The 24,626-nt window shown below is 45.7% G+C and overlaps 1 long non-coding RNA gene across 1 annotated transcript; it reads left to right on the plus strand.

Moving 5' to 3' along the window:
* The first annotated feature begins 608 nt into the window (after positions 1-608).
* LOC125943624 (uncharacterized) lies at positions 609-10,241 on the plus strand. Its single transcript, XR_007465804.1, has 3 exons — positions 609-698; positions 7,826-7,939; positions 9,994-10,241. It is a non-coding gene; the product is annotated as an uncharacterized LOC125943624 (long non-coding RNA).
* Positions 10,242-24,626: the final 14,385 nt, after the last annotated feature.

Consider the following 24,626-nt stretch of genomic DNA (forward strand, 5'->3'; position numbering starts at 1 on the left):
GCATCATGCATACCGGGTGCGTTTGTGATGGCATTGGCGGCTTTTGCTAAGGGTGTTATCTAACTTCTGATTCAGTACATGCTAACTTCGTTATATAAAAACTCTTTGGAGAAAAGTTAAAAAAGCCTAGGACTGGAGAGTTATTATTGTCCCCTATGGGTAGTATTTCTTTATTTGCGAATTCCGTAAAGACCGTACCATCATATTTTAACAGCTATTGTCCCACAGATATAAACTTTTGGTCACGCGTGTGTTCCAAATGTTCTAACTAAAAAGTGGATTGGTGGTATTGCCTCATTTATGTAAGATATAATTATAGATTTTTGTATGAGATATGGCTGCGTATGCTACTAAACGGGTTTGAAATGCCGCATATAAAAGAAACACTTCCAACAAACGTGTTCAAGCAAGCTGCAACCGAAGCCCCTATGAGAATACAAAATCTCTTCATTTTGCGTAATAGTAACGAAATATTACAGCCATCTGATATTCAACCTTGCACATTTTATGTGCCACGGTAGTATGTCACGGTAAACGTAGATTCAAAGATCTGCACGGTAGGCATACATTCAAGGATGGAAATTGCCTAACACATTCCTAAACATTTTACAGGGAACCGGTTATGTATACCGCTACAATAAATTCAACAGAGATGAACATTCTTCGATATGATCGACTTGACAACGAAGACACCACAGGTACCGTCCTTGTAGAATTTCGACAGCGCGTGTTTAACCTGCATCCCTGGTTGGACTGGTTGTGCTAATTGAAGTGTGCAAATAAATATATTTATTTCATTCGCCACGTTCTCATCTACGTGCGGCGGTAGGTAAAATGAAAACGGTATAGCCTAGGTTGTATATGTTGGATCAAACGAACAATGATTCACTTCTAGAACGAGCGTACAAATCAGCATGGCACAGCGGATTCTGCACATTACCTTTCGATGCAGTATTAGTAAGTCTCATTTTATTAGTAACAGTGGTCTAGCAAAATGTTAATAAAACATCAGTTTGCTGACTATGGGTTAGTCGCGATCTATTACTGCGTTACATAAGCATACAGTATGAGTAAAAAGAAAATAGGCAGTAAGCAACGCAAAATTAGTGCAAATGCGGACATATAAATGAAAGGGAGGCAGCGAACCAGAGGACTACATTTTCAGTGAAGTACATATGAAAAATACATCAAGTATTACTAGGAAGGTGATTTTATACATGAAACAACAAATTATTCTCGGGCTCGTATTCTCGTCCCTTAAGTTAAAGAAAGCTTCTGCGATACAAATTGCGACACAACGCACATAAATTGAAATCTTAACAGTAACGAATGCCTTTTACCCAAAAATACATGGAAGTACGACGTGCGACGTGTCGGCTTCGGAGGGTGAATTAGGATATTGCAGTTGAACATGTAAAAGTGTATATATATATATATATATATATATATATATATATATATATATATATATATATATTAACTGGATTTTTCAATGGGCCAAGCGTATTTAGAAAAATGTTGTCGCAGTTTCACCTGAAAGGTGAAGCATCAATTGCGATAGCAAATTTGTAGAGAGATATACGGAGTAATGATATTAGCTTTATCAGCTGTATAAACTTGGACATGCAGCAGCACCGGCAACGCGCCGAACTGTTGTCGACGCCGTCGGCATTTTGCCCGCGTTCGCTCAAAATGCGTGCGGCGTTGGTGACTGTTGCCGGAGCCTCTGATATAAATAGGCACTTGGTGCCGCAGCTAAACGTCGCCTCCCTTCCCTCCCCCTTCCCCCCCTCCCCCACGGCCTCTCGCGCATCGGAAGAAGGCGCGTTTGCTCTACATATATGGTGATTGTAAAGGAGGAAAGAGACGCCTACTTCTGCAGCCCTTAAGGAAGCACGGCGCAGAACGCGCGTTTGTTCTCCGCCGTGCGTTCACTCCCCGAGAAAGAGCGCGTCCCTCGCGCCCTTTCACTCGCACATACAGCGTTCGGCGGCGCGCGGCCACGATTTCATCTCCATTGACGTCATACGGAACCTCACGGCGACGGCGACGGCGACGCCGACGGCAGAAATCTGCTTTTGAGTGTCCATATAATTGCTATCGCAATAAAACGATAAGCACAACTTCGCGGTTAGCTTACGTTTATTTACCAAACAGTTTCGGTCGGTGGACCGACCCTTGGTAACTGTTGGGTAAATAAACCTAAGATAACCGCGAAGTTGTGTTTCTCATTTCTCTCTCTCTCTCTCTCTCTCTATATATATATATATATATATATATATATATATATATATATATTCTGAGCGCTAACTGTGCAGTTCATCACCGTCTTCATCTGTATATACCCATCCTCATAATCATAATAATTTTGTCGGGTTGGTGTTCGTGGGCTGTCTCGCGCTGTGTGATGATAGAAGAGCTCTGCGTTCGTCCCGGGCGTCGTCTCACAATATATATAGATATATATATATATATATATATATATATATATATATTGCTACAAACCTCCTGCTTGCACTACTGAAGCAGAAGACGATCAGCTATCTGGGCTACCACTGTAAATATTCGTGATGGAAAGCATGCGTTACTTTTTATTTATTTGACGCCCCGTCAAAATATATCTGCACATCTGCAGGATGCTTTTTAACCAAATACATTTTTTTTAAATGTAGGCGCCGGAAACGTGCCACTCCCTCATAATAATTCTATGGGCGAAGTTGACATACGTTGCTGCCAGTAGCGGCAACGGCAATTATCGCATCGGCAATTAGTATTGACAATTAACACAATGCCGTATATAACTTTTCAATAGTGCCTTGGAGGCAGTTGTTTAAATGGTGAACTTGGAAGTACTTACAGTTATTTCACGCTCATTTTTTAGGTCTTGAAAGTGACATCCAGTTCGAGATATTCATCGTCAAATCTCAACGGCAAATCCAAGCAATATTAAAGCTGAGCATGTCGGGAGCGCAGAGCGTTGGCGTCAGTATTTGATGCACCCTGCGTCTCCGCCTATATTTAGGCGTGTGCATGCTATATGTCATGCCCTGCTATATTGGACGCTGCATAAGCGCACTATGTTACTACACTATCCTATCATTAAAGTTGCTCATACCAGGTCTTACATTCTCTACTGAATTATTCCTCAGAATTTTGAGAATGACAACACGCAATTGCCATGAAACATAACATTCACAGCGCATGCCTTTTATCATAAGTCTTCTCAGAATAATAAATATTACAAGTGCGAAAGAATGTCATAGTTCAACCCTGAAAGTGACGTAATTTTACTGGCGCGGCTGCCCATAGGCAGCGCAGTAGCGCCTGTCCGATGTCATTACATGCCCCTCATGGTGTGGTAAAGCTTTGAAGAGTGTCAGATATTTTGGCGCCTCCGCGTTAGAACATCGGATAAGTTCAACCGCAACGGTCAAGCTTGCTATCGCAATCAGTGCTTCACCCTTTTAGGCAGCGCGATCTCCGGGATTAACCACGAAAGAGGTTTGAAGCATACTCGATGCCGATAAGTGGTGGTAAGCCACAAAGAAAGCATTTACCTTTAATCATCATCAGCCTGTATTTATGTTAACTGAAGGACGAAGGCCTCTCCCTGCGATCTCTAATTACCCTTGTCTTGCGCTAGCTGATTCCAACTTACGCCTGCAAATTTCTAACTTCATCACCGCACCTAGTTTTCTGCCCTCCTCGACTGCGCTTCTCTTCCCTTGGTATGCATTCTGTAACTCGTGGTCCATCGGTTATCCATCCTACGCATTACATGGCCTGCCCAGCTCCATTTTTTCCTCTTAATGTAAACTAGAATATTGGCTATCTCCGTTTCCTCTCTGATGCACACCGCTCTCTTCCTGTCTCATAACGTTAGGCCTAACATTTTTCGTTCCATCGCCATTTGTGCGGTCCTTAACTTGTTCTCGAGCTTTTTTGTTAACCTCCAAGTTTCTGCCCCATATATTAGCACCGGTAGAATGCAATTATTGTACACTTTTCTTTTCAACGATAGTGGTAAGCTCCCAGTCAGGATTTGGTAATGCCTGCCGTATGCACTCTAACCCAATTTTATTATTTTGTTATTTTTTTCTAAGAGAAGGAAATTTACCTTAAATAAACAAACCTAAATTATTTCTCCGACGGGTGGATTCGTAAACAGGATCCCTAGCACAACATTTCGATCGATCTTCTAACCACTAGGCAACGAACGCATGCCGCAGTAAACGGAATAGAACATCCTTAAGAATTTACCGGTGCAAGCCAGTGCGTTGAGACGCATGGTGCGCTCTAGGACACTCCCAGTTATTTTTCGTCTTCTTCAGTAATTACAGAAACAAATACTACTTATTTACTTTTCATTTGTTTTCGGAAGAATGTTAATGTGAGTAACGTTCTTTAGAACGTTACCCAGTATCAGTGTGCCATTTTACTTTTCGTCAGAACTTGAACGCCAGGTGGCGAAATACGTCTAGGCGTGTGTTCGTGTTATCGCAGAGACTGGTGCACAGAAGAAGCTGCGTTCTAAGGCCTCAAGTTAGACAACTTTGCCTGCTGGAACGAACCGCAACGAACCTACGCAGACTATGAAGACTATGCCCAAGCTGTCGGCTTGGGCCATTCTTTTCTCACCAGTAGCCAAGATAGGGTGGCTAGAATTGTACCAGCCGGTGAGTGGTTTCCGAAGCGAAGCCCCGCGTCCCTTATATCATGCAATAATGCCTCCGCATGTTGTCAGAATGGCGGCAGCGAAGCTCCAGCGAAGACCTAATCGCAATGAAGCAACGTGGGCCCACACATGCGCAAAGACCACTCCGTTGGCTTAGATGTAAAATCAATGTGCTGCTGCTTGTGAGGCTACAGCTCAACGCCCGAGGCGCCCAGAAGGGGCGCTGCGGCAACAGGAGACCGAGGCTAAGCGACAACGTCGGCAGAACCCTGCAGTTCAAAAGCACCAAGGGGACGCATACATCTTGCCCGCCCTCATCATGCGGCACTGCGGGCACGCGAGGTCAACACAAGGAGACAATGCCGACAAGACCCTGTAGTTCTAAGCGATGCTGGTCGCGGTGACCGATTTCTCTCAGTGCATGTGTTTACACAGGCGACACCACGTGTGTTTATTTAGTCTGCTTAGGTCTGCTGCCATTCATACTGTCACTACAGCTACGAGCCTTAAACTTCGTGTAGTGTTCTAGCACGTTGCTATCGCATTAATTGTTTCGCACGTATGGCGAAATTCGGGCAGAGGAACTGCATAGAGTAAAGATCTTTTAGAGATCTTTACTGTTTGATTATTTTTTTTGCGTTTACTTACATGTACATTTGTCAAAATGTTTCGCTCAGTGACATATTTTTTTATTATTAACTATTTGTTCCCGCGCTCTACAGTTTTATTGTCCAGATTTTTTCTGTTTTTGTGCACGAACGTATTGCCGCGTTGCTTATTTAAATTCGTAATTTTTGTTTGATTGTTTAAAGTCATACAAAATCAGCAATGTTTCTTTTTATTGCGATAGCAATTATATGGACACTCAAAAGCAGATTTCTGCCGTCGGCGTCGCCGTCGCCGTCGGCGTCGCCGTCGCCGTCGCCGTCGCCGTCGCCGTGAGGTTCCGTATGACGTCAATGGAGATGAAATCGTGGCCGCCGAACGCTGTATGTGCGAGTGAAAGGGCGCGAGGGACGCGCTCTTTCACGGGGAGTGAACGCACGGCGGAGAACAAACGCGCGTTCTGCGCCGTGCTTCCTTAAGGGCTGCAGAAGTAGGCGTCTCTTTCCTCCTTTACAATCACCATATATGTAGAGCAAACGCGCCTTCTTCCGATGTGCGAGAGGCCGTGGGGGAGGGGGGGAAGGGGGAGGGAAGGGAGGCGACGTTTAGCTGCGGCACCAAGTGCCTATTTATATCAGAGGCTCCGGCAACAGTCACCAACGCCGCACGCATTTTGAGCGAACGCGGGCAAAATGCCGACGGCGTCGACAACAGTTCGGCGCGTTGCCGGTGCTGCTGCATGTCAGAGTTTATACAGCTGATAAAGCTAATATCATTACTCCGTATATCTCTCTACAAATTTGCTATCGCAATTGATGCTTCACCTTTCAGGTGAAACTGCGACAAACTTATTTGTTGTTGTTTTGTACGTAACCACTTTTACACATGTTTGCATTGACCCCCCCCCCCCCCCTTGTGTAATGCCTTTGGGCCTTCAAGGTGATAATAAATGAATGAAAAAAAGATGACTCTTGAATTCCATGTTTAAGTATTGCTTTGACGTTTATTTTGTTTCTTTGCTAGCTGTATTACTTTACTGTACTACTAGTAAATACCCAAGGCTCCCATTACAGCAGTTGAATATGAGACCTTTGTTTCATATTGTGCTATTTGTCGTAACTTTTCCATGAAGTAATAAACATTCTGACTCTGATTCTGACGAGTCGAGCTCGTGAACCGAGTTGTAAGCGTGTCACTTGACTTTTGCTACTTGCACATATTCTTCGATGTTTTTTATTCCTTTCGCTATTGTTCGTTCAAATGATTGCGTTCTGCCTTTACGTAATCGCTAAGGCAAGACCTTTTTTAGAGCAAGTGTTATTATTATTTCTGGTAAATATAAAAGGAAAATTGCAATTGTAACGTACTTTTTCGCATCCGGATGTAATGTGCAAGTGTTTGATCAAAGAAAAAGTGTTGGGGACATTTTATACAAATTTTCAAAGAACTTGAGAGGTAAAGTGGTTAGGAGAAATAGACAGGACGCTGCGCTCATTATGATGAAGTGTTTGCTCACTGTGAGAATGTAACCTTCTCTACACATGTTCTATAAAGGACGAATATTTTGACGGAGATGTACGTTATCTTCTAATTTCTCGCCAGGAAGAGCTATCGTTTTTGTTTCGGTGCTTAGATTAAACTAGGCAATTAGAGCATGCTGAGGAACTCTTCCCTGCGTGACAGTACACCTGCTACCAGATTCAACAAAAATACGTTTATGGAAACAAAGAAACCAAAACGCACATACAGGGTGTCCCACCTATCACGCAGCCCGATTAAAAAAAAGGAACGGCGTTACGCGAAGCAAACCTTGTGCGTATTGTTTCCAGTACAGTGGAGTAGCCTCCAGTAATTTTTTTGTTATTGAGATTTAATTAGCTAATTGTAATTAACTATCTAACTCGAGAAGTATGTCCTAATTATCAGAGTGTCAATGAGAAAGTTTTAGAGCAACATGAAAAAGTACCGATACAGCTCTCTGTTGCTCAATGCGTGCTACATAAATGCGTTTTGCCGAGTGTGAAAGAAGCCCGCGAATACACGCAGAATTGCCGCGCGACTGGCGGCTCTAGGCACTTTGCGTGCATTCGCGGGCTTCTTTCACACTCCGAAAAAACACTGTTATGTAGCACGTATTGAGCAACGGAAAGCTGTATCGGGAGTTTTTCATGTTGCTTTACAACTTTCTCATTGACACTTCGATAATTAGCACATTACTTCTCGAGTTAGATTATTAATTACAATTACCTAATTAAATCTCAGTAACGTAAAAATTAATGGCGGATACTCCACTGTACTGGAAACAATACACACTAGGTTTGCGTCGCGAAACGCCATTCCCCTTTTGTAAAAATCGTGCTGCGTGATAGCTGGGACACCCTGTATATATATACATACATATATATATATATATATATATATGTATATATATATATATATATATATATGTATATATATATATATATATATATAACACGTACCGGTGCATGCAGGCATTATCACACTGGGTGTGCAGCAGTTAATATATTTATTTGTTTGTTTTAGGTCAAGTGGGTGTATGCTATTACAGAATCCTTCACTACTATAATGGCAGCTGTTACATCGCAGAAAGAATATATTACGCAGCTGAAGCAACTCGACAGTATGCAGTAAAACACAGTGAGTACTGTTATGTTTTCACTTAAAATGGGGGGGGGGGGGGGGGGGTAACACCTGCGATCACACTGCTCTTCCCTGATAGGAATACAGTGCTGGCAGATTTAGAACCTGTTCATGACTTCTAGCGCGAAAAAATGGCGACAAGAAAGACGTAGGGACGGCACATCCCCACTTCTCCATCTCCGTCATTTTCCGTTATAAATCAAGACGCCGTCCGGATACCCATTTTTATCTCTACGTGCACCATATACCATTTACCTTAATATAAGACATTTGAAGGAACCCTAATGCTCACAATTGTGTACTCAATATCAACACGCGCACATTGTTTATTATTTCGGTAAACAATTTTTCACATGCAAACCGTTATTACAATGTAACCGCTCGCTGCAAGGCACGCTTAGAACGTAAAATTTTTGTGAAAGTGCACGTCGCGAACACCAGCGATGTGCACTGGGATGTGCGATGGCGCACCCGACGTTTACATCAGCGGATGTACTTGACCCATACATGAGATTTTGACGACCGACGACTGTGCTCGCCGCTATCGTAGTGCTTTCAGTGGGTAGCAGACTGGATTGGGATGAAGACAGGCTCCTGCATTTCCCCAGCTTCGTCCATCTCGCCACCAAATGACGAATGTAAGAATGTAAACCGTGTTTGACACCGCTTCTTTTGGCGCGGAATTTACCGTTCCGTCTGCTGTTACGTCGCTTCCTGTTAAAAATGCTAGTACCGCAAGAAACCAACAGTACTCCCAACTGGCCTCCTTCAACCCCTTGACGTACCATCGCAGCCATTCTTTAGGGTTGGTATTGACCTTCTTGGCCCTTTCGCACTCTGTTTTAGCGGAAATCGCGGATCGCAGTTGCTACCGACTACACGACCCGGTACGCGATCACACGGGCGCTTCCAACCAGTGTGCAACTGATTTTGCCGACTTCCTGCTCGAAGACGTCATACTTCACCACGGCGCTCCTCGACAGCTCCTCACAGACCGGGGCTGCTATTTCACATCGAAGGTTGTCCAGGACCTCTTGCACTCCTGCGCTACAAAACGCGAGTTAACAACCTCGTGCCACCCTCAGACTAACGGCCTCACAGAGCGTCTTATCAGAACTATCATAGACGTGCTTGCTATGTATGTTTCCGCCGAACATCATGACTGGGACGCCGCTCAGCCCTTCGTAACATTTGTCTATAATTCCTCCCGACACGACTTAGCGGGTTTTTCACCGTTTTATCTCTTGTACGGAAGAAATTCCACGCTGCCATTTCACACTGCTTCGCGCCGTTCTTGACTCGTCGTCAGAATACGCCTGTGACGTGATCTTCCGAGCTGTCGAGGGCTGCGATATTGCACGCCTGCGCATTACCGCTTCACAAGAAAAGCCGCGACGCTTCTATGATGCCCGCCACCGCGATGCCCGCTTCAACCCTGGTGATATAGTCCTTCTTTGGACATCATCACGGCGAGTTGGCCTTTGCGACAAGTTGCTTGCGCCTTACTCTGGCCGGTACCGGGTCTTGCGCCAAGTGACCAACGTCCCATATGAGATCTTGCCCCTCGATTCCACCCAGTCTCGACCTTCCACCGATGTTGTCCACGTCACACGCCTTAAGCGATACCACGCGGACGATCTAGCGAGCACCGGGAAGGCGTCTTGGCCGACGGGGGTGATGTTATCAATCAATGCTCGAGACAACGCTGAGAATACAGAAGACGACGATGGTCTCCGATGTCGCGTGGACTGGTTTTGCATGTTGTATGCCTTATATGCCTGCTGTAAATATTCTTTAAATATAATTGAAACCTCTCTTTCCCCGTAACAAAATCTTGCGCAGCCTTAGGTGCCGCTATAAAGCAACGTTTACCGCTCATTGACAATACTTTGACAGGGTGAATAAAAGGGCCATGTATCTCTCTAACCTATCTTCGTTTTAGGACTCTGAACCTTAGTTTGCCTTTGCCCCTTGGCACTTGTATACTTCCCGATAGCGAAAGCTCGCCACCAGGAACAGCGCACTGCAGATGAACGTTCTTTTTTTTTCAGCATGCGAACTGTGGGTAGTGAAAGAAGACATTATCTCTCACAATATGAACCATTTGACACTGAAAGCAAAAATGTGCAAGCTTGTATTCGACCATCTTTGCTACCAAGGGAAATCAGTTTATTCCCACAAGTCTTGCAGGAAGCGCAATCAATAAATTTTGTCAACGCACCGTTTACCTATACCGCTAACCTGATGATTTCAATACGAAAGGAGTTTAAAATAGTAATAAAGGAGCTATATTTCTACACATCTGCTGTGTTAGTTTCCAAAATTCTTTCGCACACCCACCGTGGTGGCGTATAGTGGCTATGCCGTTGTGCTACTAAACCGAAGGAGAGGGATCGAATGCCGGCCGCGGTGGCCGCATTTTGATGGGGATGAAATGCAAGAACGTCCGTGTACCGTGCATTTGGTGCAACTCAACGAAGCCAAGGCGGTTAAAATTAATGCGCAGTCTCTCGCTACGGTGTGTCTCATAATGAAATCGTGGTTTTGGCACATAAAAATCCAGAATTTAAAATTCTATCGGAACTAACTTTTGGATGTGTAGCACTGGCAGTTTCGTAACATCGGCGTTGCGAATAAATCGTGCTGCTGCGTGGTTTTACCCGCAGTGTTGCAAACGTTTGCCTAATGCTTCAAGACATCTAGTTAACCGTGTCAGGGAGAGAATGCCGAGCGATATATTTATGCGCATATAATAGGAGGTTGTTTGTTAGGTGGAAGCCAATTAGCGGTGCCACTGGTAAAAATATAAAATGTGTGTGCTTATGCCCGCCCGGGCTAATTACTGATTATATATTCTTCAAATTTGCGTGCCGCTAGTCTCACTGCTGCTTAACATACTCAAATGCTAACTGAAATGAGAATTCAACTGTGGGGTTTTACGTGCAAAAACCACGATTTGATTATGAAGCACGCTGTAGGGGGGGGGGGGGGGGGACTCCGTAATAATTTTGATCAAGGGGAACTTTAACTTGCTCCCAATGCACGGGACACGGACATTTCTTGCATTTCGCCCCCATCGAAATGCAGCCGCCGCGGCCTGTACTTGATACCGCGACCTCGTGCATAGCAGTGCAACACCATTCGCCGCTAAGCCACTGCAGCGGGTGCCAAATTTTTTTTTACGTGAAAACAAAAGCGTTTGCCTGCTATTGTTGGCCAGTACTGTGAAAGGTGCGCATTTATGCAATCTTTTCGCCGAACCGGTGAAGGCAGCCCAAACAAAAGGCTTCGTGATGGTTCAACGGCCGTGGTGTGCTGCAGCTGAGTACGAGGTCGTGGGCAGCGTTTTTATAGACATACTATAGTTTTACAGCTCCTTATTGGCGCCCACTGGCCGACGTGCTCACAGCGGCTGTCACTGGAAGTACCGGCGTTGCAGTCGCGCCTTTCGTCACTCGACGCGCGTCGTTTGCTCCTGAGGCGAAGCGCCGTTTGCCCCGTTTGGCCTGTGTCGCTTGTCCGTTCGGTAAATGTGATTTAGCTGCCCACTGATATCCTTATGCCAGGGATAATGCGGAAACAATTGCCCTGTACTGACCGCGAAATACACGTGTAGCTGGCGCGTCTAGGCTGATGCTGTACGACGCAAATGAGCTGTCGGGCGCCACGAGTCTGCTTTGCAACCAACTTTTCCCACTCCAACATTTCCTACTCCAACATTTTCCTACTCCACGAGCCTGCTTGCAACCAACATTGCCCTGCTCAGTGTTTTGTTCTGGCAGCGTATTCTTAACACGTGTAATAAAGACGAGCGTCAGTATCGTGTCGTGAGTATCAGCAGCGTATCGTGCGCAGCTTGAGATTGTAAGGTGCACCAAATTCTACTCCTCTGCTAGTAAGCTGGTCACATCTCATTATTTCTTTGACAAACGAAACTTCTTCTATCTTGAAACTGAATGTGCTTGGTGAATTTCTCCGCCTGCCATTTAAACAACTTAATTTGTGCATGCCTGTTATATGTCAGTCACGCATATAAAAAGATGTACGTGCAATGTGGCCAGCAGGGAGCGGCAAGAAGGGACTCGACAATTGCATATAAATAGGTCAGAGGTTTATTTTCTATTCTACGAACAAAATTGGCAACGAACTTTGTGGCGTATTTTATTTACTTCAGCAACCTTTTTTGAAAGTAATGTGTTTTTTTCTGGAGGACTACGTGCCAGTGCTCTGTAAACAGTGGTGTCATCGTTCTTTTTCTTTTTTTGTCAAGTGCATGCGCATGATGATCTCAAACTTGATTACTCATATGTCAGCGATTACAAATCACCACATCCAAATGCAGGCACTCACAGATGGTTTCTCCAGCCTGACCGGGGTGTTCCAGAATAAATCACCGGAAACAGAATTCACTCAATGCGGGATGAATTAATGTTTTATTCTTTTCGCGTTCAATATAGAGAAATATCTCATGATGGTTTTGAACGACCTGATATCTCTGCGAAGAGGCTTGTGGGGGTCATGGATCATGTACATTTGAAGCCACAGGCATTTTATTGCGATAGCAATTATATGGACACTCCAAAGCAGATTTCTGCCGTCGGCGTCGCCGTTGCCGTCGCCGTGAGGTTCCGTATGACGTCAATGGAGATGAAATCGTCGCCGCGCGCCGCCGAACGCTGTATGTGCGAGTGAAAGGGCGCGAGGGACGCGCGCTCTCACGGGGAGTGAACGCACGGCGGAGAACAAACGCGCGTTCCGTGCCGTGCTCCCTTAAGGGCTGCAGAAGTAGGCGTCTCTTTCCTCCTTTACAATCACCATATATGTAGAGCAAACGCGCCTTCTTCCGACGCGCGAGAGTCCGTGGGGAAGGGGGGGATGGGGAGGGAATGGAGGCGGCGTTTAGCTGTGGCACCAAGTGCCTATTTATATCAGAGGCTCCGGCAACAGTCACCAACGCCGCACGCATTTTGAGCGAACGCGGGCAAAACGCCGACGGCGTCGACAACAGTTGTGCGTGTTGCCGGTGCTGCTGCATGTCCAAGTTTATATACCTGATAAAGCTACTATCATTACTCCGTATAGCTCTCTACAAATTTGCTATCGCAATTGATGCTTCGCCTTTCAGGTGAAACTGCGACAACTTTTTTCTTCATTATATTGCCCATACATGTTCCTGAAGTCATTTGAGGGTTGTGTTCGGAGGCTTGCTTGAACAAAGTTTACTCTCCAGCCAGAGATAACGTTCACAAACTTTTGTAAGTACTCTGCACTACACTGTTTGTGTGCACACATGATCTTATATGTTGTTGTTTTACTTTGGCTTGATGTTATGCACTCGCGGCCATGCTTAATTTCCAAGCCGTCTGCTTCTGTAAGGATGACTTCAGTTATACTTTTCCCTTTAGTATAGCCGCTCGAAATATCATTTTGTGGATTTTATTGTAGCTTTTTATGCAGCATATTATGTGCTAACCTATGAGTTTCCTCATTTAAAACGATCCACATATCGCTGGTGATAATTTATGGATCTTATTGCCGATCCACATATCGCTCCTGTGTGACGTCCTCCTCAATAAAGCCAAGGTTTCAGACTACCGAAGGCAAAATCAGGCTCGTGAGCTGGTTGAAAGTCGTCAGTAGCGCGTATTTCGAAGGGAAGCACAATAATGTTCCCAGCCCAATTGGTTTAAAACTGAAACGCATCACTGCAAGCTTCCGCCGAAGTTCCTGCTGACACTCGAGCCCCTTACAATTCTGTAGGTGAACTTCACTTTTGCATCACATTTCTTGGCTTTAAGATGTGTTCGTGAAGACTGCGAATCGCACCGTGACCTTGGAATCGCACCGCGAACCAGGGTCCATATTTCCCGCGAGGAATCAATATATTGGTTCTCAAGAAGGAAAATGTTGACCGTCGTCCTTAACATGACGTTCACTCGCGTCGGACTTGGCTGTGAGGCACTCTTCCTTTCGTAGCCGCATGTGTTTCCATATATAAAGCTCTCTGCCATTGTCGCGGCGCGAAATAAATAGTGAGCACCAGCAACCCGTTGGATCTGGCCAATTGTGCAGCTGTGGGCAAAGCAGGACCGCATAAGAAACGTCTTCCTTCTATGAGACGCTGAAACACTCCTGCGTGAAGCTTTTCATCGAAAAAAAGCGCCACACAACACAAGACACTGACAACATGATCGCAGTAGCAATAGATGAAGCAGCGCCAGCTATGTGAATACACAAGTGAAAGCAGTAGCGAAACCAGAAGCGGCAGAAGTGACGAAAGACGCGATGGCAGCTCCATCTCCGAGCGAAGCTGTGAAAGGGAAGTTTTTGTAAGAACGTTGGTCGTGGGTGCTATTTCGGGCCCCCAAGGCCGCGTTTCAATGGCGCCGAAATGCAATATCGCTCCTGTATATACAATTAGATGGACGGCAAAGAATCCCAGCAAGATCAAATTATTCCACAGTCGTCCACTACAGAGTATCTTGCCCATTAGTGTTTTTTTTAAAGTTAAACGCTTTGAATCTAAGAATTACCACACACTCATCTACAGGTTTGCAGATTTTTATTTTTCCATATCGTGAGATACTTTTCTTTTATATAGTATAATAGTGGCGTGCACGGTATATGGGAGGTACTGTCAATCATAATTGTCATCTATAAATTCTACAACAATGGACAGTTATTGCGTCGTACATGGGTTGACGCCAGAGATCCTGGTTTCAGCCGAAGTCAGTGTAAACCACGGAAGCGTGGGTCACGGGAGAGGGGCTCCGCGTCATGTCACGTTCCCAACCAGCACGTATTCACTATGATCCAAAACGTGCTACAGAAGACGCGCGCTAACACACGCGCGTTAACGCAATGCTAAATTACACAATATTATAGCAATTGCCGAATGGCAACAGATTTCAGCGTACTTGAAAATAATAAATAATGCCACGCATTATGTGTGTCTCTTCATCGAATTTAATTCAAAGGCTTCAGGAAAGCTTCTCTCAACATGAATTCAAACAAGTCCGTCCTATATCCAACGTAATTATTCGTTTTAGGAAGTTTGATACAGTAACTAGGCAATCTTGGAAGTTTTCCGCGTATTGCCTGGTTTCCTACCTCTTCGCTATCCCATAGTGATAGAGACGTCCCTTTGGAGCATAAATGTCCTAGCGACATGCAGGAATGTCTGGCACGGTACATTTTTACGACCACAGAGCATCAGTAAACTTTATGCTATTCATCTTCGGATGTTCGTGGGACCAACCGGTGCACATAAATCGAACGTTCCAAGGATGTCCAAAAGGGAGATTCAGACCTCTGGTATGAGTTGAAGATTAACGATATTTTATATTGTGTCCAAATGGCATCTTGAGATCGTTTGTACTTCGACTCGGGATGCGTGCGCGATATTCTGCAGCGAAATACGCCGGAGCAACATTTATGAAACCTGGTGTTGCAGATATCACTTAACCTTAAGACATCCCCTTGACATTCCCGGTGTTTCACTGGTTGCATTAGATAAAAGTATTCCTGATAACCACATACGCAAATACCTAATGGGCAAACGAGGAACTGTTGTGTGCTTTTCATTATTGCCAGGCTCAAGTGCAATAATGAAAGAACAAAAGCTTGGAGAGTAAATACAACCAACTTTGTCACATAGGCAATTTATGCCTGCCAATGAATAACACCTAAACCTTACTTCGCAATGGATAGTCAGTGCTACCAGCCGGAAGATCTTGCCACGGTGTAGGAGTTTGACAAAAGACATTCGTATTTGACACTTGTTCATGCTGAATTCCAGGAGGAATTCTGCATGAACAGCACGTATTTTGTCTTTAACGAAGAATTTTACAAGCAGCGGTTCAGAACAGCAATGGGAGCCTGCGTTTCCATCGCCTGTGAAAACGTCGCCCTAGAGGCACTCGAAAATTAAGAGATAATCTCGTACAGGATTGCTCCAAAAGTTTTTGTCCGATACACAGACGACTCTTTTTGTGTGATTCGTCCCCCGGACGTACTGCCTTTCCTTGAGCATCTGAACTCTTTCATATCAAGTATCCAGTTCACTATTGAAGAAGAAAACGATTGACAGATTCGACTCTGCACCTCCTATACTCCGTTGCCACTACACTCTTCTCTCGCGCATTGCGCATCTGCTCCGAGCCTTGTCTGCGCGAGAAAAAGCTAGCCGTTGTAAGGAAGGGCCTCTCGAACAACGGCTACCATTCGCAGCTGCTGAAAACTCAAGAATAGCTGTCTTCTGTTGCTAACTATGAAAGAGTACGAGAAAAAGAGAACCAGAAACGTGTTGCTGTCCCCGACGCGCAAGAAATCACCGAGGCACAGGCAAGAGTTGCTGGTACATACAGAGTGAAAATAGCACACGTGGCAACAAAAATAGACAGAAGCTCGTACGCGTGAAATACTCCTTGAAAAGGTCAAGGTTTCCGGGGGTAATGTACAATGCGTCGTGCAATTAAGAGCTGCGGCGCATCCTACATATACGAAATTGCCAATTTTAAAAGCAGCATTCAGCAGCACCAGAACGACGTCAGGAAAGGCAATGCAAGTTCAAACGACTTGGCGGATCATCGCATGACTATTGACCACATCATCGATTGGAATGCTACGCGCATAATCGCGACATAGGAGCGCCTATCTTCACAATTTCTCTTGGAATCTTTATATATTCAAAAGAATAAAAACGCGATTAACCGAATACAGGATAACCTCCACGAGATATAGATGCGCACTCTGCGCCACCTAACACAGAAATAACTGCTCCCTCTTGCCCCCATGTTCATTGTGTACAAGGAACCCGTAGCGGTCTCGAAACGTCAATATGTGTTTTATTTTTTTTTTTTTTGAAGCTTAGTCGAGTGCCGGCTTATTTTGACAATGTGTCGCCCTCGCGTGACGAGCTTTCGTCGAACTTCGGACCATATTTATTATGTATGAACTGATGGTATTTCTCGCATATCCAAAAACAATGCAGGATAACGACACAACAAAATTGCATGTCTCACTAGCAAACGGAACAAAAAATGTCGCAGCTTCACCGGAAAGGCCAAGCATCGATTGAGATAGCAAATTGGTAGACAACTACACGAACTAAGGATCGTAGTTTTATCGGCCATATAAACTTGTAAACTTTCCCTTACTAGCTGAACATGAATACATTTCGCTCGATGGCCGCGGAAACTCGCTGTCAAAAAGCTGGAGTGAGGCGGTGTGGTAGCAGCAGCGAGTGAATTGACCTTCGGGCGGTCTCTCGCTTCAAGGCGAACTAAACTTCCAAAGCACAGCGCGTACGAAACTACCGGCACTAGTTTCACTTTGCACACAACGCAGATCGCTTTGAAGATGAGGCCCGCGCAGGCGCACACTTCGTAAACGTCGCAGATCGCTTTCAAGATACGGCGCCCCCTAGGCCACGCCGTAAGCAGTCATCGCCGGAGTAAACCCCCCCCTCCCTCCCTGGTCTCCTCCCCCCCCCCCCCCCCCCGTGCTTCGTGTGCGACCGAAGCGAGCTTCCGCCTCGCCTTTCTCCCTCGCGCGCGCACGCGAGATTGAGCCGCGATCGTCGGCTGCACGTCGCAAGCTTTCACTCGCACATACAGCGCACATCGCGCGGCGACGACGATACCGTGTTTGGACTTTATACGGAACCTCACATCGACGTCCACGCATGGCGACGGCAGAAATGCGCTTGAAATGTGCATGTAATTGCTATCGCAATAATAAAACTCGACGTTAAACAACCTTGCTCTAAATTCTACCATCCATGATCCACTTTAATCCGCCTTGCTCTAATTTGCACCAATCGTAATCCACCTTAATAACTTTACTCCACCTAGATCCACTTTAATCCAGCTTATTGTACTTTAATTCGCCTTCATTCATTTTACTTCACAGTGGGATTTCGCAATGCGATCCGCAGCAGTTCCAGCGCCGGCAAGGTGACGTCATCACTGGGTTGTTGGTATGAAGAAAATTTATTCTTGTTCTCATTCCTTGCTTTGTGACTTAGATCGACAACCACCCATTTCACTTATACCTAGTGCATTGATCACAGCGATCGTATTTGAATACTTGTCCTAAATAGCGTTCTCGCATACCACCGTATTCTGCTTTAAAGAGTGGTGAGTCGAACATAAGTCTAGCTGACTAGTTCAGCTTTCTCCCTTGTCTCTACCATTGCGTCTTTTAGTGCGAGTTGCATTCTCTGCTTACTTCAGCCATTTGGAGTCTGTCTACATTTCTATCTATCTATCTATCTATCTATCTATCTATCTATCTATATATATATATATATATATATATATATATCTATCTATCCACTTACGTCGACCCAGTGGCTCATGTATCTACTTGCTTAGGTCACTAGGTATGTGCTCACGCTCACGACATCACGCTCTAGGCAACCAAGGGCTCCCTCGCGCGAAAAGAGGCGACCCTTCAGGAGGCCGCGACGGCCGTGGAGAGATTTGCGGAAGCGAGCGGGATGCGTTGCGCGCCCGAGAAGTCCGAGGTGATCCGAGTGCACGGAGGCGGAATCTACAAGTCTCCCGGCCCTATCGATCTTTATCTAAGGGACAGAAGACGCAAAGTAATAAGACTAGTATTCTGGGTTTTTGGATCCAGAGCAACCTGAAAGCCTTCCACACCATCCAAACCCTAAGGTCCGCCACCAACCAGATGTAGCTGATTGTCAAATGAATATCAAGAAGCCGCAAGCGCATGCGAGAAGGGATGTTGGTTCTCTTTACGTATTCTGTTGTAATTACACTTGGAAACTTACTATATTCCCCCTCCTTGCTTGGCCAGTCGCCAATTTCTTTCTCGGCTCTTATGATTATGCTTGTTACTTGTTCAGCGTTCAAATTTGGACTGGCCGTTCCTCGCTCTCTTCCTAACTACATCTCCTACTTTAAAAATGATACGTTTATAATCACTCTCTGTGCTGCTACACCCTTCCTCGTCAATGCCCATTTCTCTTAACTTATGATAAATTCCTTCTGTCATCAGAGAGTAATCAAAGGTCGATTGCGAATTTACCCCTTCCAACGTGGTCTGTCCATCACACTAAGGCCCTGTATTCACGATTACGAGGTTATGTTGCTCACAAAGATCTAGCATTGACTTCCTGTTGTTGTGGGTATAGCCATCTATATCCTGTATGTGGGCATTCATGTCACCTAATATCATAATTTCGGCGTCATTCCCGAAACCCCTAATATCAGCACTTAGGTATTTCACTAACTCCTGATTCTTTTCTTTGTAATTTTTCCCTGTCCATGAATACGTCACTCTCAGCCAAGTTTTCTTTCCACTGACTGTGCCTGACAGCCAAAGGTGCTCTTGACACTTTGAACTTACTCTTTCCCACTTGGCCCCCTGATGTATGAGCATTCCGACTCTCCCTCCCTTTCTTTACAATTTTGTTTGCTTGCACCTTTCCCAAGCATAATTCTCCTTCATTGGCGGCTCTTCTGGGTCTCTAAGGTGCGTTTCTGTAACCGTAAACATACCTATTTGTTCTCTATTTAACTGCTCCTCAATATCTAACCACTTTTCTTTTCTTCTGCCACCATGCATGCTTATTTAAATTATTGCACAGATAGCTCTTTTCTTTCTCGCTTTTCTGTTGTTGCTGGTGATACTAGTCTGTTGTTCCCCTAAGAGACTTTCTTCATTACTGCTTACCCTGACCTCCTGAGCGCCCGTGGGCCCCCCAAAACGTACTGGCACGACCAGCAAGTCGCCAGCCCCCTTCATGTCCAAGCCTATGATTAAAGTGAATTCTGTCTCTTTGAAAACCACGATACCTTCTCACTTCCCTGTTGACTTCAACCTCGAAACCTTTCCCTCGACTCACTTTCCAAATAGCCTCATTAGTGGCCTCAAATGCTCTCTGCAAGTTACAGTGACGTACAGGTACCTCCGACACAGTGCATACCACAATCTGCACCCGAGGGGACACCTCGCGTAAGTCATCTACATCCTTCGCGAAAGGCTGGGCTCCCGGCCCTTTCTGGTCTAGCATGCCATTTAGGCCGCGCGCTACTACTGCAAGGTTTCGTCCGCTGGCATTTTCCACGAGCTTTTCTTTTGCTCGCTTCGAGACAGAGGCCAATGTCCGCCCTGGAAATGTCCCTACTGACACTCTTTTGTCGCTTGTCACCCTCTTCACAATTGCCTCTGTGCACCTAGCCAAGTTTGAGTCGCCGGCGATAATCACCCTTTCACTCTCTCCTACTGCAGAGTCCTCTCCCTGCTTCTCTTTGTCGTCTTTTCCCGAGTGATTCGGATTTTACAAGGGGCATTTACCTCTGCGTTCCTTTTTTTTTCTTTGTGGCGGCTTCAAGGTAGGTGCGGTTGTTTCCAGTTACCCCCACCTCTCGTTGCACGCATTCGACGTGCTTTGTTGACACTCCCTGTCCTGTCAGATCGGGAGGCGGCGTTCCATCGTCCCAACCATTGTCGTTCATGGTGGCGGCCCTGTTCAGCTTTTCCTCGGCTGCTTCAAGTCTTTTTTCCACCGCCTTCCGTGCATCACGTTATATACTTAGCTTATTTGTGAGCTCCTCGACCGGTTTCACAAGCTCATCCTGCAAATGATCCATTTTCTTTAGCCTAGTGTCGACATCAAAGTGTCTGCCGATCGACTGGATTTTCTCTCCATTCTCATCCTTCCACTCGCCTACATTGAAGGACCCCCCCCCCCCTCGCACACTGCACGCCTTGCAGTCTTTCTTGCTATCTGTTGCACTTAGCTTTTTGTAGCGCAAATAGCGACGCCTTCACAGTACGTACCTACAAGCAAAGCCTGCATGCATAGACCCTAAATCCTACAAATGCGGAAAAAAATTATCACCAGTGTTCTACAAGCAATAAATGCCACACCGACTTAAAGTATGAGACGCGTTCACACGTGTTCGAACAAGCGGCCACGTTCTCACCCTCCTACCAAAGCAATCTTCCTTATACAGCTGTACACACACTAAAACCACAAATAGCTAATGGTCTTGGCACTTCAAAACTACTATTTAGAGGCTATAAAGACTCAATGTCCCACAAGGTTGCACTTATTGAAACACGTGGCACGAAAAAAAGCTCTGACTATCCTGCAAAATCAAATATACATAAAACACACCCGCGCACGAAAAACCATGAAAGCACAAGAGGAAAAAGAAGACTAGCGATAGCAATAAATACCGCACAAACTTAAGGTAAGGCATGCGTTCGCACGTGTTCAAACACGCCACCATGCCCTCACTGATCTACGAAAGAATTATTCCCGATATGCACACACACTAAAACCACTAATAGCTAATAGTCCTGCCACATCCATACAACTATTTAAAGGCTATAAAGACTTAACGTTCCACACGGTTCAACGTGTTCAAACACGTGGCACGAAAGGACGCTCTGACTCTCCTGCAAATCCAAATATACATGAAACACACCCGCGTCCACAAAACAGGAAGAAAAAAAAAGTTAACTAGCAAATTACTATATAAAGGCGAAAGAACGCAAATAAAAAAAACAGAAGCAAGCTCAAAGAATACACAAAAAAAACTTGTGTTTTTGTCCCCGCCGCGGAGCCCTGGAAAAACACGTCCGTCTGCGACAAACATCGCCATCAATGAGCGATGTCAGGAGGAAGCTGCTGCAGCGCCTCTAGCGGGGGCAGTGGCAGGCGACAGCGGCCGCGTTACTAGAGAGCAAATGAAGGATGGGCCAGTGATCTCACTAGAAAAGCTACTAGAACACTGTACCCGTAGGGAACATCCACAGTAACTCGAGTACGCCTCGGCTAACAGCACCCTGTTACGGTGGCTAGAAGGGGGAGGTGAGAGCATATATATATATATATATATAGAAACTTTATTTGGCTGGAAAATATTTGAAGTATAGCGGTGGTCGGAGCCCCTCAGTCCAGGTCCCCACTGGCCTCTGCCGCCTGCCTGACCTGGCTAATTAAGGACTTTTGTCCTGCCAAGTCGGAACGGGCGAGCTGTGCCTCCCACTGCTCCATTGAGATATTATTAGTGGGCCTATGAGGGTGCTTACTACACTCCCAGGTCACATGTATTAGTGTAGGTATGCCACCGCACCAAGGGCATGTGGCCCTATAGCGGGTGGGATACATGGCATTTAGCAGTTTTAGATGGGGGAATACCCCGGTCTGTATTTTGCGCCAATCGGCGGCCTCTTCCCCGCTAAGTTGTGGGTGAGGCGGCGGGTATTTTCTGCGGACTCCGCGCTGATGAGCAAGGATGTCTTTTGCATTTAAATTGATGGGATTTTGTGAGGGATAGTGTGAGGGGTTGGGGTTCGAAGAGGACGCCATCGCTCGGTTAGTAGACGCTCGAGCTAAAGCGTTAGCCTGTTCGTTCCCCTGTACCCCCGAATGTCCCGGGCACCAGAGTAGGCGATGGCGGTGGTTGAACGATTTGGGGATTATCGCGAGGCTAGCCGCAGTCACGTGCCCCTTAAGAAACATGCAACATGTCTCCCGGGAGTCAGTGACCACGACTGAGTCCCTTTCCGAACGCTCCGCGTGAGCGAGCGCGATCGCCCACTGCTAACATTTCGGCTGAGGTGGGGGAGCCCGCCGTGGTCGACGCGGTAATTTGCTGCTGGCTGATCGCGTTCACGACTGCCAGGGCGTACCTCCTTTGGTAGCGCTGCCCGGTAGCCTCTGCATACGCAGCTGCGTCCGTGTAGTACGTATTGTACCTAGCGTTATTGGAGTACATCGATTGAATATGTTGTGCGCGTGCTTTGCGCCTTTCCTTGTTGTACTCGGGATGCATATTCTTGGGAATTGGAGCTACTGTAATTTTGGATCTCACCGAAGGAGGGAGAGGTACGGCCTCTTCGGTGAGATAAATCGGGTATGCTGGGATATTAAGTCGTGCCAATATTGCCCTACCAGTTTTTGTGAAGCTGAGGCGCTCCCTCTGTCGCATCAGAGTGGCCTGCCTCAGTTCGTCGAAAGTATTGTGTACTCCCAAAGCTAGCATGCGCTCCGTGGAGGTAGATTTAGGCAGGCCCAGAGCCGCCTTGAAAGCTGTTCGAATTATCGTGTTGGCCTGCCTCTCCTCTTCCCTGTTCAGGATTTGGTAGGGCAAGCCATATGTGATTCGACTAATCACTAAGGCCTGTACGAGCCTTAGGGTATCGATTTCTCGCATTCCCGCCTTTCTATACGTCACTCGACGTATCATTTGGGCTATGTTGTGGGTTGCGCAAGTCCAGCAATCTGGGACATCGACTACTGCGGCGAAGCCGACCCTGGGGCGATGCGGTTGGCGTAACTCTAAGGGAAGCATTTTTTAAAAATTGATTACTGAGCAATGGCTCGTTTTTCGCGATTTGCACTTTAGGCACTAAATCCCGACAACGTTCTCACGGTATATGTCGAGTGTAGTCTAATTCCAGTGGCTGGATTTTTTTCCTGGGGCACTTTTGAAGACCCATTGAAAATGCATGGGGTGATTTTTAAAATGTAGTTTGCAGCACGGTAAAACCTCATCCGCTAATTGCACTCTAGTGGCACATACTTTAGATCTCTCTATATATGTAGGTTCAGTTGGTTTTAATCCGCTTGCTGAATTTTTTTCCTGGGGCGCTTTTGTTTGGCTACTATGCGGCAAAGCATCTCTACAGGGGCAAAAGATTCGTCCGCCGGGGAATTGATGGGAAAGAGCTTGCGGACCATATCAAAAATGGACACGAATGTGCAGCTGTGATGTATATTTGCGCCGTGACGTATAAGGAAAGGTGATGGTATTAGATTCTGCAAGAAGGAGCGGGCCAAATGGCTTTATGGAGTGCCATTGAAGCGCGAAGCCTGGTTGCGCGCCCCCCTTTTTCTCAAGTTTCGGTGCATGGTAAAGTGTTTCATTTGGTATTTAGAAAGATAAAATGCTTAGACAGATTTAGTATTAGTCAAATTTTTGACACAAAAGGACATCGCCAAATAGAGCACTTGTTACGTGTGTTTACGTGTTACTTGTTAGGTGTTTACTTAATATGTGTTTAGCGCAATGTGCCGACAATGCGAAGGTTTGAATATTATCAGTGTAAAAACAAATTGAAAGGAAAAACTCATGATCTATAGTGCGCGTGACGGAACGAAATAAAGAGGAAAAGATAGTCCCCGTGGTTCAGCAAAAATCAGCAGCTTCGTCTCGTTTAATAAACCATCCCGTTTTAGCTTTAAATGCATAAGCATTTCTATGCCTACCAAATGAGAAATTTGTCCGTCCGTCACGTAAGACGAATGCAATGGCTCATAACCACGTAAGGCAGAGGCTACAAGCGCTCAGCGAAGTGAAGCGAACAGCGCATACATTCATTGAGATCACCCATACAATACACAGAACAGCACACGTTTCAATAAAGAACAAGTTAAAAACAAGCATCCGAACCATGAATAAACATTGCATGCTCCCTCAGCAATTGTAGTGGTGGTTTTGTAACAGCTTAGCTGGACATCCAGGTTGATAAGGACCGATAATAGTTCGTAAGGGTCGGATCGTGTTCGATAAGGTTGATAACGACCAATGAGGGTTTATAAGGGTTTATGCTAGGTCGAATCAAGTTTCATAACATTGATGATGACACCGGGCAGCGTGGGGATTAGCAAGCGGCACAATGCTTGTGCATAGTTAGG

Source organism: Dermacentor silvarum, chromosome 2, assembly GCF_013339745.2.
Source record: "Dermacentor silvarum isolate Dsil-2018 chromosome 2, BIME_Dsil_1.4, whole genome shotgun sequence".
NCBI classification, from domain to species: Eukaryota; Metazoa; Arthropoda; class Arachnida; order Ixodida; family Ixodidae; genus Dermacentor; species Dermacentor silvarum.